This window comes from Ursus arctos, unplaced genomic scaffold (genome assembly GCF_023065955.2).
Source record: "Ursus arctos isolate Adak ecotype North America unplaced genomic scaffold, UrsArc2.0 scaffold_15, whole genome shotgun sequence".
Classification (NCBI taxonomy): Eukaryota; Metazoa; Chordata; class Mammalia; order Carnivora; family Ursidae; genus Ursus; species Ursus arctos.
The window spans coordinates 59,956,472-59,972,681 of NW_026622819.1; the positions used below are offsets into that span (position 1 = coordinate 59,956,472).

General features: G+C 47.2%; 1 long non-coding RNA gene across 22 annotated transcripts in view; it reads left to right on the forward strand.

The window, feature by feature from the left end:
* Window positions 1-16,210, forward strand: part of LOC113264107 (uncharacterized) — a 248,283-nt gene that overhangs the window by 46,725 nt on the left and 185,348 nt on the right. For 17 of the 22 annotated variants that reach the window (XR_008959256.1, XR_008959258.1, XR_008959260.1 and 14 more), the window contains exon 4: window positions 1,980-2,164. This is a non-coding gene — a long non-coding RNA (uncharacterized LOC113264107). Of the gene's footprint in view, window positions 1-1,953; window positions 2,165-13,391; window positions 13,498-14,952; window positions 15,250-16,210 lie in introns of those variants that run through there. The other 5 variants (XR_008959265.1, XR_008959266.1, XR_008959274.1 and 2 more) reach the window with 4 other exon arrangements.

Here is a 16,210-nt window from a genome sequence, read left to right on the forward strand (position 1 = left end):
GCTGATGACGGCCAGTCCCTTCTCCCTGCTGCGGACCGCTCTCTTCCCTGGCTCTTCCTGAGCTGCTCTGCCCAGTGCTGACCTCCGCCCGCACCCGTTGACCAGGGGACCCACCTCCAAGTGCCGTAGCATCTGTCATCTTGTGCTGAGTTCAGTTGCAGGGGGCACATTGAGGGCTTGGCTTCTTCTGGAAGCAGGACTTTGCCATTGGTCAGCTTCCTGAGTGCTGCCTGGCCACAGCACACGTTCGTGGGACTTCTGCCTCCAGGCCCCCCCTTAGTGTCTCCCACATTTGAGTCTTTTGGATCTTACCTTCGTGATTTCTGCCATAGTATGTTTGCAACTGATATTGTTACTTCATATTTTTCTTCGAATCGACTCACTGTTTAATATCAATAGACGTTTTACATGGATAATTTATACCTCTATCACAGATAGAAAACCAGTGTCAGTTGCCATTTAATAATAATAATAATAATAATAATAATAATAATAATACAAAGGTAAAAACCACTTTATTTCAGCTAGATCTTTCTGCCTGTCCTAGACTTGAGCTTGGCGCCTGCTTTCTCTCTGTTAAGAGGGAGAACAGAAAGTTTTAGAGATGTGTTAAAGTCATATTCACATTAAACTGTGACCTTTTCCTTGATATAGAAAATTTGAAAGAGAATTGCGGACAAAGTCATTCCTTGATTTAATGTTATTTAAGACTGTGTGTGGGTACCACCAAAACCATTTTAGGTATAGTGATTTTAGTCAATAATACTGTGTTCTATATTTCAAAACTCCTAAGCCGCTAGATCGCAGATGGTCTTTCCACAATAGAGAAATGACAGTTATGTGCCCCGATAGAGATGTTAGCTAAAGCTACAGTGGTAATCGTATTGCATTATATAAATGTGCCAAATCACCATGTTGTGTATCTAAATGGATACAATACTCTATGTAAATTGTATCTAAGAAAACCCCTAATACTTACATAGCGAAGGCCTTAAGTGTTTTGCAGAGATTAACTCTGTTTTTTTTACAGCAACTCTATGATGTGATTATAATGACCCCCATTTCACAGATTAGGATATTGAGGCATTGAGAGGCTAACTTGCCTCTTCATAAAGCTTGCGAGTACTAGTGGAGGCAGAATTGGAACCTAGCTGTCCGATTCTAGAAGTCTTTTTTTTTTTCTTAAGATTTTATTTATTTATTTGACACAGAGACAGCCAGTGAGAGAGGGAACACAAGCAGGGGGAGTGGGAGAGGAAGAAGCAGGCTCCCAGCAGAGGACCCTGTTGTGGGGCTCGATCCCAGAACACTGGGATCACGCCCTGAGCCGAAGGCAGACGCTTAACGACTGAGCCACCCAAGCGCCCCTGATTCTAGAAGTCTTGATCTCAAATGCTAGTCTCCGTGGCCTTTTGAAGTGGTCACTTGTCCCAGCACCGCGGGAGATGCCAGCCCTGTGAATGTTGCAGATAGGTTGTGAGGTCTCAGCTTTGAGCAAGTGGGGTCTGGCGTTGCTTCCTCCTGGGGCTGGGCGCTGTAGTGTTCTTGTGTCTTTAGGTCTCTTTGTTGAGTGCCTGCTGTGGGCGTGGCGCTGTGCTGGGCACGGGGTTGTGGACACAAGTGTCCCCAAGGCCTTACCCTCAGGGAACTCCAGTCAGGGGAGGGGAGCATGTTAATGGCACGGACACAACCGCGTGATGGAGTTCTATGATAGAGGGGAGCCGTGGGGTGAGATGGGCTGTACGTCCTTCCCTCAGGTTGGGTGGGGTTTGGAAAATGCCGTTTGAAATGAAGAAGGATGCAAAGGTTGTGCGGAGCACAGGGAAAGCTTGAGGAAAGGCCTAGGGCTGACCAGCCGGGAATGGGGAGGGCAGCCTGCTTCTCGACTCCCTTGAAGAGTGTAAGCCAGCCCCTGAAAATCCTGCGCAGCACTGCAGGGAAGAAGTTGTGCAGACTCTTCTCTGTCATTGATTTTTCAGAGGACACAGATCTGGGATTTGTGCATGGTGACCAGTGAAGACCTCTGGCTCAACAGAGAAAACATGGAGGCTTTGGTCCCCCGCCATTCCCCAGAGAACCACAGATGACTGCAGCCTCTGTCCCACTGTCACAACCTGTGACTCTGAGGTGCAAATTTGGCCGTGCCGGAGAGGTAATTTTAGGGGTAAGTTTGTTTATTTGAAACCCCACGCTGGCAATTGGGTCAGGTTTTTATGTGAGCATTTCGTGTTCGGCATATAAGGAAGTACTGCTCGTTAGCTGCTACAAATGTGCCCAAACCTCTCTCTCCAGAATAAACTCGTGCTTTGCAGATGAAATGAAACATACTGGGGCCACACTCAGAATAGAACGTCCTTGGCTGGGCGTTGTAATCCCTGGTGCGGCGCTGACAAGAACCCTGGAGCGGGAACGGCCGCACTCCATACTTGGAGCTCCTCACCGATTGCAGGAGGCTTCAGAACGCGGAGCTGAAGGGCCGTGATGAATGGCAGGCTGTGAACGTTTTGGGGGAGATGCAAATGCTCCCTGGACTATTTCAAGGACGCACATACTCACGGGCAGCATTTGATAAGCGGCGGTGGAGGGCTAGTTTTGGCGCAAGCGGGGAGGGAAAATAGTCGGAATTCAGACGGTCTAACCGGAGCATCCTCGGTTGTATCTCCACGGAAAGTGGAAATTATTTGGGAATCTGTTCAGGAAGCAGAGGCAGGTGGGAATCCGGACCACCTCTAATGCCCTGAAAGACAGTGGCTGTGTTGCCTAACCTTTCTAGACAACTGTGTCCTCTTTTTTTTTTTTTTTCCTTATAAAATGAGGAGGCGAGGCCATTTGGGAAGCTTTCAGGCCACTTTCAGATTTTAAGTCCAGTGATTATCTGGGGACAGTAAGTAGGAATTGGCTGAGGTGGTTTTGCTGCATGTATTGGGCAGGTTATAGAGATACTGTGGGAGTTCATCAGCAGGACGTGAGTGCGCTCACAGGATCGAAAGCAAAGCTGAGTGCCTGAGTCATGCACGGGAGGGGAGCTGGGGCGATGCTGGGGAGCTGGGGAGCTGGGCTGGAATACTGTCTCCTGGGGCTTCAGTGATAAGTCCATCGAGCCTAACCTTTTTGGGTCTTGTATTACTCTACTTTAGCCGCAAAATTCCTGGGTGGGGGAGGGCCTAATTGACCTATCTTGGGTCCAGTATCCCCTCCTTGGGCAAGGGAACACAGGGTACCTGGAATCACGGGCCCATCAAGACTGTGTGCAGTGGGGGGTGGTCTGGGAGGGATGGGGCAAGAAGAGAAGGCGAAAGGAAAGTGCATTGTTACTTAAAAAAAGGGGGCATAGATACAGGACGGGCCGAAATCACAGATTTTCATTACTCTGACATAATGAATGAAAAGGAGATAATTTGGACTGTTACAATGCCTATCTTTAAGGTCCTATTTGAGCAAGGCAACTGCTCTTCTCAGCCCGATCCTATCAAACATCGGCTTTAATATCCCACCTGGCTGCGTAGAGACAAGTGTTTCTACGTGTGGCCCATGAGCTGGCCGTGGAAGGATCCTGGCTCTCGCAGCCGTTCGCCCGGTCCATCCATGAGCAGAGCTGAACACACAGGAGTAAGTGGAGCTGAAATGACTGCAGTGGTAATAGTGGGGTGTGTGTATTCGCAGTTTTGGAGTCATAACCACAATCGTTTGCGCATGTTCCTTGGACCAGAAGGAACAAAAGGAAGAGGAGGAATACGAAGGGAGTCGATAGCAAGCCCGAAACCCTTGGTTTACTTTATTCCTTTGCCCTCTTGGGTTAGGTGAGCAAGGGGAGCAAGTTATATTGTTAAATTTCCACTAAGTACTGTTCTTACTACATACTGGCAGTGGAGAAACAGCTTCGAGCAGCCTTTTCCAAAGCTGTTCTATGGGATCTAGGCTTTGAGAGTCTCAAAACAAACAAACAAACAAACAACAACAAATAAAAAACCCAAAACCTAAAAAACAACAACAAAAAAGGAAAAAAAGAAGAAAAAGAATGTTTTGTAGTCAATAGCCTTGGAATAAATTGAAAATTATATTGTCTTTTGATTATTCATGGTATGCATTGGCACTGATAAGTCCTGCAGCATACAAGCCTGTTTAATTTAGTCTAATTGGCATTTCCCAAATGTTCTTGACCATGCAGATTTTAAAATAATACCTATTACCAGGTACCATCTTTGGCTTTGAGAAATGCTCACAGTGCCCTTGTACTTGCATTGATCAGGAACGTGTGGGGTCATTGGTCACCTCTTCATCTTCTTGGCACATAGAGATTTCTATACAGTGACTTCAGAGACCATGTTTACTTGTATTCGATAATTCTAAAGCAAGCCTGGGGCCTCAAAACATACTTACATGTTGCTCCAGATTTTCTGTGACAAGGTTCATTTACCCTCCCACCGAATGTTTGTCAGATGCCAAGATGCAGTGTTCTAGGAGGCACAGTTGGAAGCAGAGAAATGAATAATGGATGGGTGCCTCCTTAAAGAGCCTCTGGGCTCCCGGGGCAAGAGTGCATGCAAACAGATCACAAAAAAGAGGTAGGAGCAAAGACCATGAAAAGATGCTCTGTGCCAGCTCTGGGAGGGGCTTGGTGTCTTAGACGCCTGCTAAGACACACAAATTTGGTACATGGTACCTAAAGCCCAGCGACTCTGCTCTATGGGTGTTATGTTCCCTTTTTACAGTTAGGAGAACTGAAGTTTAGAGAGGTCTGTCTCTTGCCTGATTATGTGTGTGAATGATGGGAGACAAGGTTCGAACTGGCTCTATCTGACTCTGAAGCCCAGGGTCTTCCCCAAACACCCCGCATTGCTGCCATTTACTCACCAGATTTCCCATATCCCAACACCAGGTCATTTCATAGACTGTCAAATATTAGAGGGGGCTCAACTTGAAATGAGTATTGTCTCAGAAAACCTGAGCCGCGGTCTTTGTCATGGGAATTGAGAGGAGGGCAACTTTCACCTCTAAAAAAAGTGATGTCTAATTGTGTGACCGATTCATAAATGCCCTCATCAGGAGTAAAAATATTGCTGCAGACAAGCTAAAGTATAGCTGCTGAGCCTGGCCTCCTCTTCCCCAAAGGTAAACCGTGTGATCAGTTCGGGATGTATCCCTCCAAGCCTTTCTCAGTGTATTATTTAGGTACAAATGGATGTAATAGGGGAAGTATTCCACTGAGTGAATTATCTTGCACATTTTTTTTCACTTAACAGTATATTTGGAGCTCTTTCCATGCTAGAACACAACACTTTTTTTTTAACGACTTTTCCTTGTGAAGCAGTAACTTTTTTTAAAAAAGATTTATTTATTTGAGAGAGAAAGAGAGAGAGAGCGCAAGCAGGGGGAGGGTCAGAGGGAGAGGATCTTCAAGCAGACTCCCTGCTGAGCACGGAGCCCTACGCAGGGCTCCATCCCTGGACCCTGACGTCATGACCTGAACCAAAACCAAGAGTTGGCCGCTTAACCAACTCAGCCACCCAGGAGCCCCTGAAAAGATAACTTCTTATTTTGAAATATAAAAGTTGCATAATAGAATGAATAGTTCAAAGAATCTTTAAATACCTTTTAATGTTTTGCCCTATCTGCTATCTGTCTGTGTATATATAATGTATATACACACGTGTTATATGTGTAATGTGGTTTTCTTTTCTGAATCATTTGAGGGGAAGCAGTGTACATTATGCTCCTTTCCCCCTAAATACTTCACTGTATATTTCCTAAGAGTAGAGATATTCTCCTAAATAGCCATAGTCCTTATCAGTGTCTCTAAATTTAATATTGATATGCTGCTTTTAGGCAGCCTATCATCTATATTCCATTTTTTGTCAGTTAGTTTTCCATTTTTTTGTCAATAATGCCCTTTGTCGTATTTCTCCCTGCGATCTAGGCTGCCATCTAGGATCAGATATTGTCCTAGTCGTCATGTCTATTTGTTCTTTTATTAAGATGGAACATTTTTTCCAGTCTTTCTTTGCGTTTTATGATATTGACACTTTTGAAGAATACAAGGCACCTTTTTACGAAATGGACTGTTTCTTTTTTGGGGTTTTCTAATGTTCTGCCCTGACTAGATTGACGAGTGGATGCAAGGCTTGCATTCTCAGCCGGGATATTGTAGAGGCGGTGAGTCCTTCTCAGGGTGCCGCGTCGGCGCACGCGGTGCCCGCCCCTTGTTGGTGATGTTCATTCTGATCGCCTGGTCAAGGGGTTGTCCCATTTGTCTCCCATGAAGTTACTGTTTTTTTCCCCTTGCAACTAATATGCATTCTGTTGGGAGACACTTAAGACTCTGCAGGCAGTCTGCTCCTCATCAGTATCTCTCCCCAGATTTAGCATCCATTGATGATGCTAGCCCGAGCCAGTCTGTATTATGATGGTGGCAAAATGATGATTATCCAGCTGTAACAATCCCTCCACATACACCCGTGGGCTTGGCATTCTGCTGTAAGCCAGGGCCCTCCTTTCCCCCCCCCTCTGTATTTGTTTCCCTCTTTACTGTGGACTCACGGGTTCTAATTTTTTAATGGCCTCTAATTTGTTACTATCCTTAATTATTTTGGTGCTCAAATTGTCTCCCATTTGCCCGGTGGAAGTCCCTTCCTGTGTCCTTGTGACATGTACTCATCATTTTTTTTTAGTACTTTTTTACTTTCTGGCATTACAGAATGTTCCAGGCTCATCTTGTACCTACCCCGTCTCAACCCCAGAGTGAGCCATTTCTCCAAGGAGCTCTGGTTTCTTTTAATAGGGAATGGAGACCAAGCTCTGCACACTGACATGCTCCTTGCCATGCAGATTCTAGCTCCTATATTCTTTTTACTCACTGCCTGGTATTTCACAGAAGGGCTGCATAGTAGCTTATTTATCTGTTGCCCTATTGATGGATGTTTAGGTTGCTTCCCGTTTGTCCCTATTTCAAGCAACTCTCAATGCATAGTCTTGTCAGTGCTCTTGGTGCATTTGTAGAAGGAGTAGCTCTCCAAGGGTGAGTGACAAGAAGTGGAATTTGCTTGCTCGTGAGGTGTGTATGTTTACCATTTTACTACATACAGCCAGTTTATTCTCCACAGTGGCTCCACCAGCGTAGTGCCCAATAAACAGGATATGAACATCTTTATTTTTCCACACCCTTTCTGATGTCTGGTATTGCTCAATATTTTGTTTTTACACAATTTCAATGATGAAAAGTGTTCTCGTATTGTCTTAATGTTCATTTTCCTGATTGTGAGGGCGAGCGTCTCTCATGTGTTGACTGGCCATTTGCTTTCTCATCGGGGGAAATAGAGAAAGCTTTATGAGGGATATAACAGTCGAGCCAGACTTCACTAGAGGAGAAGGCTTTTAGGAGGTAGGCAAGACAGAGAAGCTGTTTCAGACGTAGGAAACAACAGAGCAAACCACAGAGTCGTTAGGGCCAACTGGTCGTAGACTTTGGATCCCCCACTTTCCTGGGGTGGAGCCTGCTAGTTCATCCCAGTGCCGCCAGGTTCATGGTCATCCCTATGACAAGCTTTGGAAGAGATGGGAGGGCAGCTCCCCGGCCTTCTATTTTAAGGTCATTTTAGAATTCACACACACCTTCCTTGTCTGAGTGAAATTTAACTGGGGCTGAGGTAGCCAGATGTTTTTCTTAGGTGGTAAAACCAATCGCGCTCACCAAAAATCAGATCAAGTGAGGGCACAGCTGATGGAGGAAGGAATACAGGCTAGATGACCTGTGGTGGGAAACAGATTGGTTGTTCAGTGATATCAAGCAAACCAAACACCACCCAGAAATGACAGGGGGAAACCCAACACGATGTGTGTGTAGGATCAGGACTGAATGAAAGGCTAGCTTTTCATCGTGGCCCAGTGGCTGGAGGCTTGGAGGAAAAGCAAGAGAGTGTCGAAGAAAGAACATCTTGCCGTGATCATTTTGCTGTCTGTACATACGTCAGATCATTATGTTATACACCTGAAACCGATACCATGTTGTGTGTCAGTTAGGTCTCGATAAAGCTGGACCAAAAAACTTAACTTAAAAAAAGAGAGAGAGAGAACAGTGATGGTGTTCTGCCAAGAGACGGGTGCGGGGTAATTTAATAAGGGTTAGGCAAGACTTCTTTCATAGAAAGAGGGGCTTCTGTGGGAGGAAGGGCAAGGGGAAGGGATTTCATCTGGAGTGTGAGGGATTCAAGTGGGACACTTGGAACCGCTGGGAACGATCTCAACTATCGAAGTGATTTGTCGGGGGAGTTTGTGGAAGGTCCTCTTCCTCTTTGATAAAGACATAGATTCTCTTCCACTGGAATGATTTGAGGCATCGTGTGTGAAAGCCCCCCAGGCCTGGCTTCTCTGCCCAGCCAGGGTCTTTGTGGGTGACTTCAGGTGTAGTGCCTGTGGGCAGGCGTGAGGTTACTGCTCACACACCCGCGGACTTTCTCTGTCAAGGAGAGGAGAGGGGCCTACCCAGCAGGACCTGAAGCTTTCACAGGGTAAATGGCTTTTGGGACTGCAGATGTACTTGGGAAAATGGCACAGCAATTTTTTTTTTTCCTAATTGGTATCTCAACTTACTTCTAACAATACCACGATATAGGGATTTTTATTCTTTTTTCCCCAACATTTTAGTATGGCAAATTTTAAACTCGCAGAAAGTTGAAGGTCCAGTATGAACACTGCTGTATTTATCGCCTAGATTCAACAATTTTGTCTCTATTGCCTTTGTCTCGATATGAGTTTGTGTATCTGCGTGTCTGTTAGAGCCATACGTACATGCATTTGTGTTTCTATACTTTTTTTTTCTCTTGGCTGAATCTTTCTAAAGCAAGTTGCAAACATTGTGACACTTCACCTGTTTGGGAGAGAGAAACCACACCTCTTCGAATGGAGAGAATTTACTCTCATGACTTAATGAGGCATAAAGTTATAACCAGGTAACTGAAGGAATAGGAAGAGAGCTCTAAGGAGTCATGGAGGAGGCCATTTCAGGAAGCAGGTACCATCTTTACGGCTGGTGGCATAAAGGTGAAAGGCTGGGATTATTAAACTAGAAGCTAGAGGGGAGGCGACTTGGCCAGCGCTGGCTTCTGAGCTGTGGGGCTGGGACTCAGAGCTCTGAAAAGGAAAGAAGTGCTGCCGCTAGGGTGAGGAAGCATCGCTGAGGGCAGAGCAGGAACAGGAAGCAGACAGGAGGGAGCAAATCCCTTCTTCCGCCTTCAGCCTTGCAGGCTCTCTCTCTCTAGCGCCCCCTTTTGGCAGAGCCTATCATAGGGTTTGCAGAGTCCCAGACCCAGCATCAGGGGCCAAGTATAGAAGAGTGAGTCTGGAGTCAAGAGAGAACATTTTGCTAACAGGCACAGACCTTAAATACCTTAGCGTGTATCTCCTAAATTCAGAAGGCACTCCTACCTATACACAGTATCATTAGCATGCCTAAGAAACAGCAATTTCCTAATATCTAATGTGCAATCCATGTTACAGTTTCCCCATTAGTCTCCCGAATGGTTTTATGGCTGTGATTTTAATCTTTTAGGGAGTAGAATCCAATCAGGATTCCTGCACTGCATTTGCTCCATATACTTTGGTCTCAGTCTAGAGCAGTCTACTGCCTCCCTCTCCTTTTAAAAATTACTCTGATGAGAGGCTAGGCTGACTGAGTTGTACAAAGTATTTCTTCATCGTGTTTCTTTACCTATTCTTCTGTCCCCAGTATTTCCTGTATCCTAGAAGTTAAGTCTGAAGGCTTGATTGGATTCATTCATTTTGGTCTGGAATACTTCATGGGGGTGTTGTGTTCTTCATTGCAATATCTATTTTAGCATATGAATTCTAGTGTCGTCTTTTAAGACACTTATTAACTTCAGATACACTTGTATCCTAGGGAGCAAAAGGGGAGGAGGACAACCATTTTCATCGTGGCAGATGCTGTTATTAGTTCTGGTAGAACTTGGCCTTACCTCCCCCCTCCCCCGCCCCCACCACACCCCTTGAATGAGCCCTCCCTGGCCATCCTCCTGCGTCATCTGGAGATGTTCTGTACTATGTACTGGAACTTCTGCTCGCTGAGACTGGGTTTTATCCCCGAGCATCCTGTGTTGCAATCCTTTGGGTTCCCCACATGACCTGCCAATGTGAGTGGCATCACCACTTCCCTGCGCGTGCCGGGCTTGGCTCTCTGCTGCCCCTGAGCGCTCGGCTGCAGAGCCAGTTTGCTAATTACCTGTGAAAGGAAAGTTTTCTCTTCTTTTCTTGCCTACAGTTGATTCTTTGTGAGTTCCTCTGGGGGCTACCTTGCCAGCCCCGCACTATGTCATACCCTGCCTCTTCTGTGGACATGACTTTCTCACCACAGATTCTGGACTCTCTCAGCATTCCTCATGTTCTCTCTGCCTTGTCATTCACCACTTGGGATCTTGGCCATCCTGACCTCTCTTTGGCATCACCAAACAGAGCCTTCACCCACAGCTTTGGATCCTCTTTCTGGGTTCTATTTTCATCAAATCCAGTTTGCCTTCCCATGTGCACGAGTGGAAAGGTCAGGCATGCTTGTTCTGAGCCAAGTCATAGGATCGGAGTTTTAGGTTTACTTCTTTAACCCTAAAGGGTTCCAGGTATAGTGAGGTTTTGAGGAAGACCAGATGTAAGAAAACCAGGAGTTCAAGTTAAAGGAGAGACGGCACCTGACCCCCAGTTTCTGCGAGGTAGGAATGATGGTGAACTGGAGAGGCCATGGGAGAAATAGGCGTAGCCTCCGTGTAGCTTCTCCTGTCAAGAGATGAAGTATTTAGGTAACCCTTGAATCTGACTGACGTGTTTTGCTTCAACCAATGAGACATTAATAAAAGGCATGTAGGCAGAGGCTTGAAAAATGCTTGCGTATTGGGGCTTGCCCTCTTCCCTGATGGGAGAACATGGAGCTAGCCTGCTGCACAGGCCATGCAGAAGAGAACTGAGGTATCCCATCCCACACCTGTCAGCTTCTGACCACAGCCATGTGTGTGAGCCTAGGCGAGACCAGCTGAAGGAACACTGAGTTGGGCCCACTCCAAATTGCAGATACTCATAGCTCATAAGTGAGTATTGTTTCATGCCGCTAAGATTTGGGGTGGTTTCTTACACAGGAAGGACAAACTAGTGCATGCACTATGGGATGGGGGCAGCGCCCGCTCAGCGCCGGCCTAGAGTTGCCATGCCAGAATATGGGCCCAGGATCGTCATATCTTCCAGTTTTCCGGAGAAGAGAAAAATTCAGGATTAGTTTCATGTGAAGTGTTCTAACTTTTAAATTGGCTTCAGTGTTTGCCCCACATCATTCTTGATCCAGGGGAAGTGGTCATTTGAGGGGGGACACATGAGCCAGCAGTATTCTCTAGGGACCCATGGCTGAGGGCTGGAATGGGAGCAAAGGCATCTTGGCCTGCCTTGGAGCACTGAGTCAGTAACAGACGTTTGTGGCAGGAAGAGGATGCCTCTGAAAAGATCCCTGAGAAGGGCATTTCTTCTGCTTATTCTTCGAGACTCAAACAAAATGCCATCTCCTGTGAGCTTCTCTACCACGTAGTTCATTCCTCCATCAGGGCACATAAATCCTGTGCCCTTCCCCCACCATCTGCCTCCCTCACTGGACTTGGGGGAGCTTCTGGAGGGCCGTATCTGGGGGACTTATTTACCTTCCCACCCTAACGGCCAGGCTGGCGCATGTTGAAGGAACAGGTGACTTGGTGGATGCCTGGAATGTTCTTGTGTGCCCCTCCTCTCTTCGGGGCAGGCTGCATCTTGTCACTGTCCCAGTCACTGAAGCCTTGCATCAGAGTGAATCATTGAGCACAAATGTTCATCTAGCTAAGGAACTCTAGAAAATGGAATTTTCTTACATTTTTGTCAGTTTATGGAAAAGCAACAAATAAGCCAAAAACAAACCCCCAAACCAAACACAAAGGTCCTCCCCACGTCAAGTGTGTCAGAGGTTAAGCCCCAGAGATGGAGTGTCGAGCTGGCTCTTGGCCTGGGGAGAGTATTAGCCTCCTTGGGGTCTTGGAGCTGGTACAATCACAGGGCAGGTGATGCGGGCCTCTGAGTGAGGCGATTTACCCCGCGTGGGGACTGCAGCATTCTGTGGGGCCTGTGTAATCCGAGCCAGCCCAAACATCTGGCTGATTATGGAAGATAAAGCCTCCCCTAATTCCTCGTGCTCCCATTGAGAGAGCGAGTGCACACTTTTTCCATTTTCATTTACATATTTGACATCTCATAGTCCCAGACGCGGCGTGATCAGGGTAGGCCAGAAAAACTTTGTGTGAAGGTCATCAGAGACCCTCAGGGGAAGCCTGGGGAGAAACAAATGTGCCTGGCCGGGCCTCCTTCTCCTTTCTGCAGTAGTCCCCTCTACCCAGCTGGTGGAGGGCTGCTTTGACTCTGCGGCGCGGGGACTGGAGCCCGGCTGGGAGGCGCACAGCTTTCCTCTCTCCACTAGGGGGTGGGGGAGTTTGGATGTCCAGCTAGGAGGCTGCCGGCCTTAAGCTCAACTGGACTAGGAAACCAAGCGGCTCAGAGCACGAGTGAGCCGCAGGGACCCGATGAGGTTGAGGCCTTTTGATGAGTTGCTTGTTGGAGGCAGGTCTGGTTCCTGGGGAAGAGTGGGCTATTTTGGGTCTGGCTCAGGTTGGCCCAAGGCAGGCCAGTGAGGGCAGCTACTCTAGGCTGTGACTCCTGCAGCCCCGACCTCCGGGCTAGCCTCCATCAGTGACGGCTCTGTCCCTTGCATAGACCAGCCCTAAAAGGTGACTGTGAGCTGGGTGGAGGGCACAGGGATGGGCTTCCTCTTCTTCCCCATACCCTGCAGTGTGGGGCCTGAGGCTTTCCCATGGCAGGGCAGTCAGGGTGCCAGGAAGGAAGCCTGCTGCCATTGAGAGAGTATTTCCCCAGCCTCCTGCTAACTGCCTGAATGCCCTGCATTCGAAGAAATTTTGTTCCTTTGAGTCAAGGTGTGGGTGCTTCCCTGTGGTGTCTTTTAAAAATGCATCTCTCTCTGAGAGAAGGAATATGTTAACAAAGGGCGGCATAGTTGCCTTAGAATGAGTGAATTTATCACATTTCCTGCACCTCCCCCCTGCCCCCCTGCCAGGGCCCCTTACTGTAAAGAGGGCCAGAGGGAGCTGAAGGGAGGGAAGGACAAAGACCAGAGCCTGGGGGGCCAACCACATTAGGAGATCTGGGACAAGTAGGGAAGAGTGATGTAGAGGCCTCTTGGCAGTCTTCTAGGGAGGGAAAAGATGGAGTAGACAGAGAATTTTTGGAATGCAGGAGGGAGCTGAAGCATGAAGGGCTGGGACATTGACAAAAGCATTCCGTAATTTAACCTCATGCTGCCTTTCTGTCAGAGCTCCTGGAATTCTGAGCCGAATGTTTTGTTTCTCACCCTTCCCAACGTCCCCGTCGCTTGTCACTTGCTGAGGGATTGACTGAAAGCTTGAAATGCAAACTCAAGTGAGTTCATTTTCCAAGTCTGGCTTTTCTTGTTGGTAAAATGGAGAGAACTCCACTCATCTTTATGCACAGAAGCGTCCAAGCATAGCATCTGCGAGGAAATACTCGTTTCCTGATGCCATAGAAGAAAATCTAGGGCGCCTCCCTTTACCCCTAATATGGAGGAGTACTACAAATAAGAAGGCTGCCCTCTCTGGGAGGTTGCAATAAGGGGTCTGGTGAGAGTGGGAGGCCAGGAAGATGCTGACTTCAGCTGGTCAATCGCCCATCCAGTTGGACCGGTTGTTGCCATCAGCTGAGAGTAGAGAAGAAGGGCCAGATTTGGCTTCTGGATTTTCAGAGAAGTGCCTCAACTTTAAGATTTTATTTAGGTGGGCTACATGTAGACCCAGGTTGTAAGGACACAAGAATTAAAGAAAAAAAATTCCCCAAACTAAAATAGACAAGCAATATACAAACACCTCTTTCAGTGATTTACACCCAAATAGTTTCAGAAAACCAAAATCTACTATAAGTATAAAAAGCACACAACGTAAAAATGCATGGCATTTCTCCCTGGGACAAGCACGATGTCTGTTTTTCTATGTGCAGGCAGGCCTTTCCCACCCTGTGGCCCACGTGGTCTCCCCTGCTCCTTCTTCATGGAAGGAAGAGAAGGGTTGAAAGATCTATGGATCATCCCTCCTTCATTTAGGAGACCTTGGGGTGAACTCACAGAACACAACAGGACAACCTATGTAAAGACAGATGTGAGAGTGAAGAGGAGCTGGGGTGACACAGGAGAGCCTGCCGGGGGTAGACTTGTATGCAGACCCTTGAGCCTTAAAGTCCCGTGCTGTTTCTGAAGACGAGCCACACATCTGGCTCTGAGCGCAGCGGTGGCCAAAGCAAAGACGGAAATAGGGTCTTTAAGAGACCTCACACTGTCCAGCACCCGGACCCAAGCCAGCTCACTTAGCAGAAGCACAGTTCTTGCTGGAACCAAACATCTGGCTGATTATGGAAGAGTAGAAGTTTCTCCCCCGGGCTCTCATGGAGAAAACACTGTGTGAGGAAGTCGAGGACCTCTTTTCCACAGCTCTGTAATGCACGGAGCAGGGAGTTTTATACATGTCACCAAAAAATTCCCTCATGGAGGCAGATGCCAGGTAAGCAAGGCCTTTCCAATGAAAACGATCACACCAGAACCCAAGACACTCTGACCCAAACATTGAGCTTTTTCATGGTTGGATTTTGCCCAAAGGTAAAATTTAGAAAATGTGGAGCAGTAACTTGCAAGGTGTGTCCTGTGGGATAATAATACGCATGATGTGAAAAAGGTTAAGCAAAGGTAAGCAGGCTATTTTTGTAGCTGCGAACCCTCTCAGAACCTTTCCTGGCCTGATGCACTTAGACCTCTCCGTTTGCAGTCTGTCCAAAACCTATTTAACTGCTTAACTCTGTGTGTGTCTGTAGGACGTTGGGCATCCAGCGGAAGGGGGAAGCCTGAAAACAAAGAAAACTCCCCAAAGGCCAGGAGTGAGAGCTGCATCGCCTTGTTCCCCAACTACACCCCTGCCTCAGACTTGTGTTTGCAAGGGAAGCTTGTGCGGTGTCACCTTGGGAAGTGCTCGTCTCTCTGAAGCAATGTTTCGTGGCTTGGCTGTAATTGTCCTGGGAAATGGAAATAAATAATCTAAATAAATTTATAACTACTTTAACAATGAATTTTCAACTAAGCCCTATCTGAAATGATCTTGCATCTCTGCAGTGGTGAACCGGCCCACCGCCCTCTGGCCATCTAGCTCTGGGTGGGTGGGTGGGGGTATGGACCACCGCAGGCTTTTCCATGAATCCTCTGTGCATTCAGGGTCTCGCCCCGGAGACGGTAGGGGAGTTGGCAGAGAAGAGTCAGTAGTTATTCTGTGGCCCGGCCTTGGACTATCGCAGTCCTGGGTTTGGCATGCCCGGTGACGAGCTGACTCATTTGCTCCGGACTGGCATGGCGTGTGAGGCAGGGAGGACGTGGAAAGACGTTCAGAGTCAAAACCTGATAGTGCTTGCCCCTACTGGGTATCAGCTCGGAAATGAACATTATTCCCAATTTCTTAAACTGCCCAGCGCGTCCACTTCTTTTTCTCCTTTGTTTACGTCTTTTTTTGTCTTCTTCAGGGGGAGATTTGCAGATGGGATCCTTCAGGTTGTATGACAGGGGATCAGGTTCATATCCTATCAGATCTTCAGCATTCCCCCAGTTTGGTGGCCAAATGTTTGGAAATGTTTGCTTTCCAAAGGCAGCCATTCATTTCTCTCTTTATGCAGCAAACATATCTTCGGTGCTGACCATATGCAAAGCTCGAGCGAGCAGATGCTGACAAATATATACAAAAGTCATCTGAAAGTTACATAAATCTCCGTATAAATAGTATAAACCACATTTCCAGCCCGAAATGGCAAGCGTCATGTATTTGACAAAGAACATTTATACAACAAACCCTATTCTTTTAGTAAAGTGGTTTTTAAATAATTTACGCTCAAAGATTGTTGCTTACCAAGCCCATCTGATGATGAAATACGGGCATCCCGATTTGGGACAAAGTGATGTGGTCAAGTTTTTGACTTTCCTATGTCTGGTTTGGAGTGTCCTCCCGCTGCTCTGGACAGAAGGCCTTTTTCTGTCCTTTTCCTTTATGCTATTGCTCGGGACTCGCACCCTTCCCGTAGTAGCGTAATC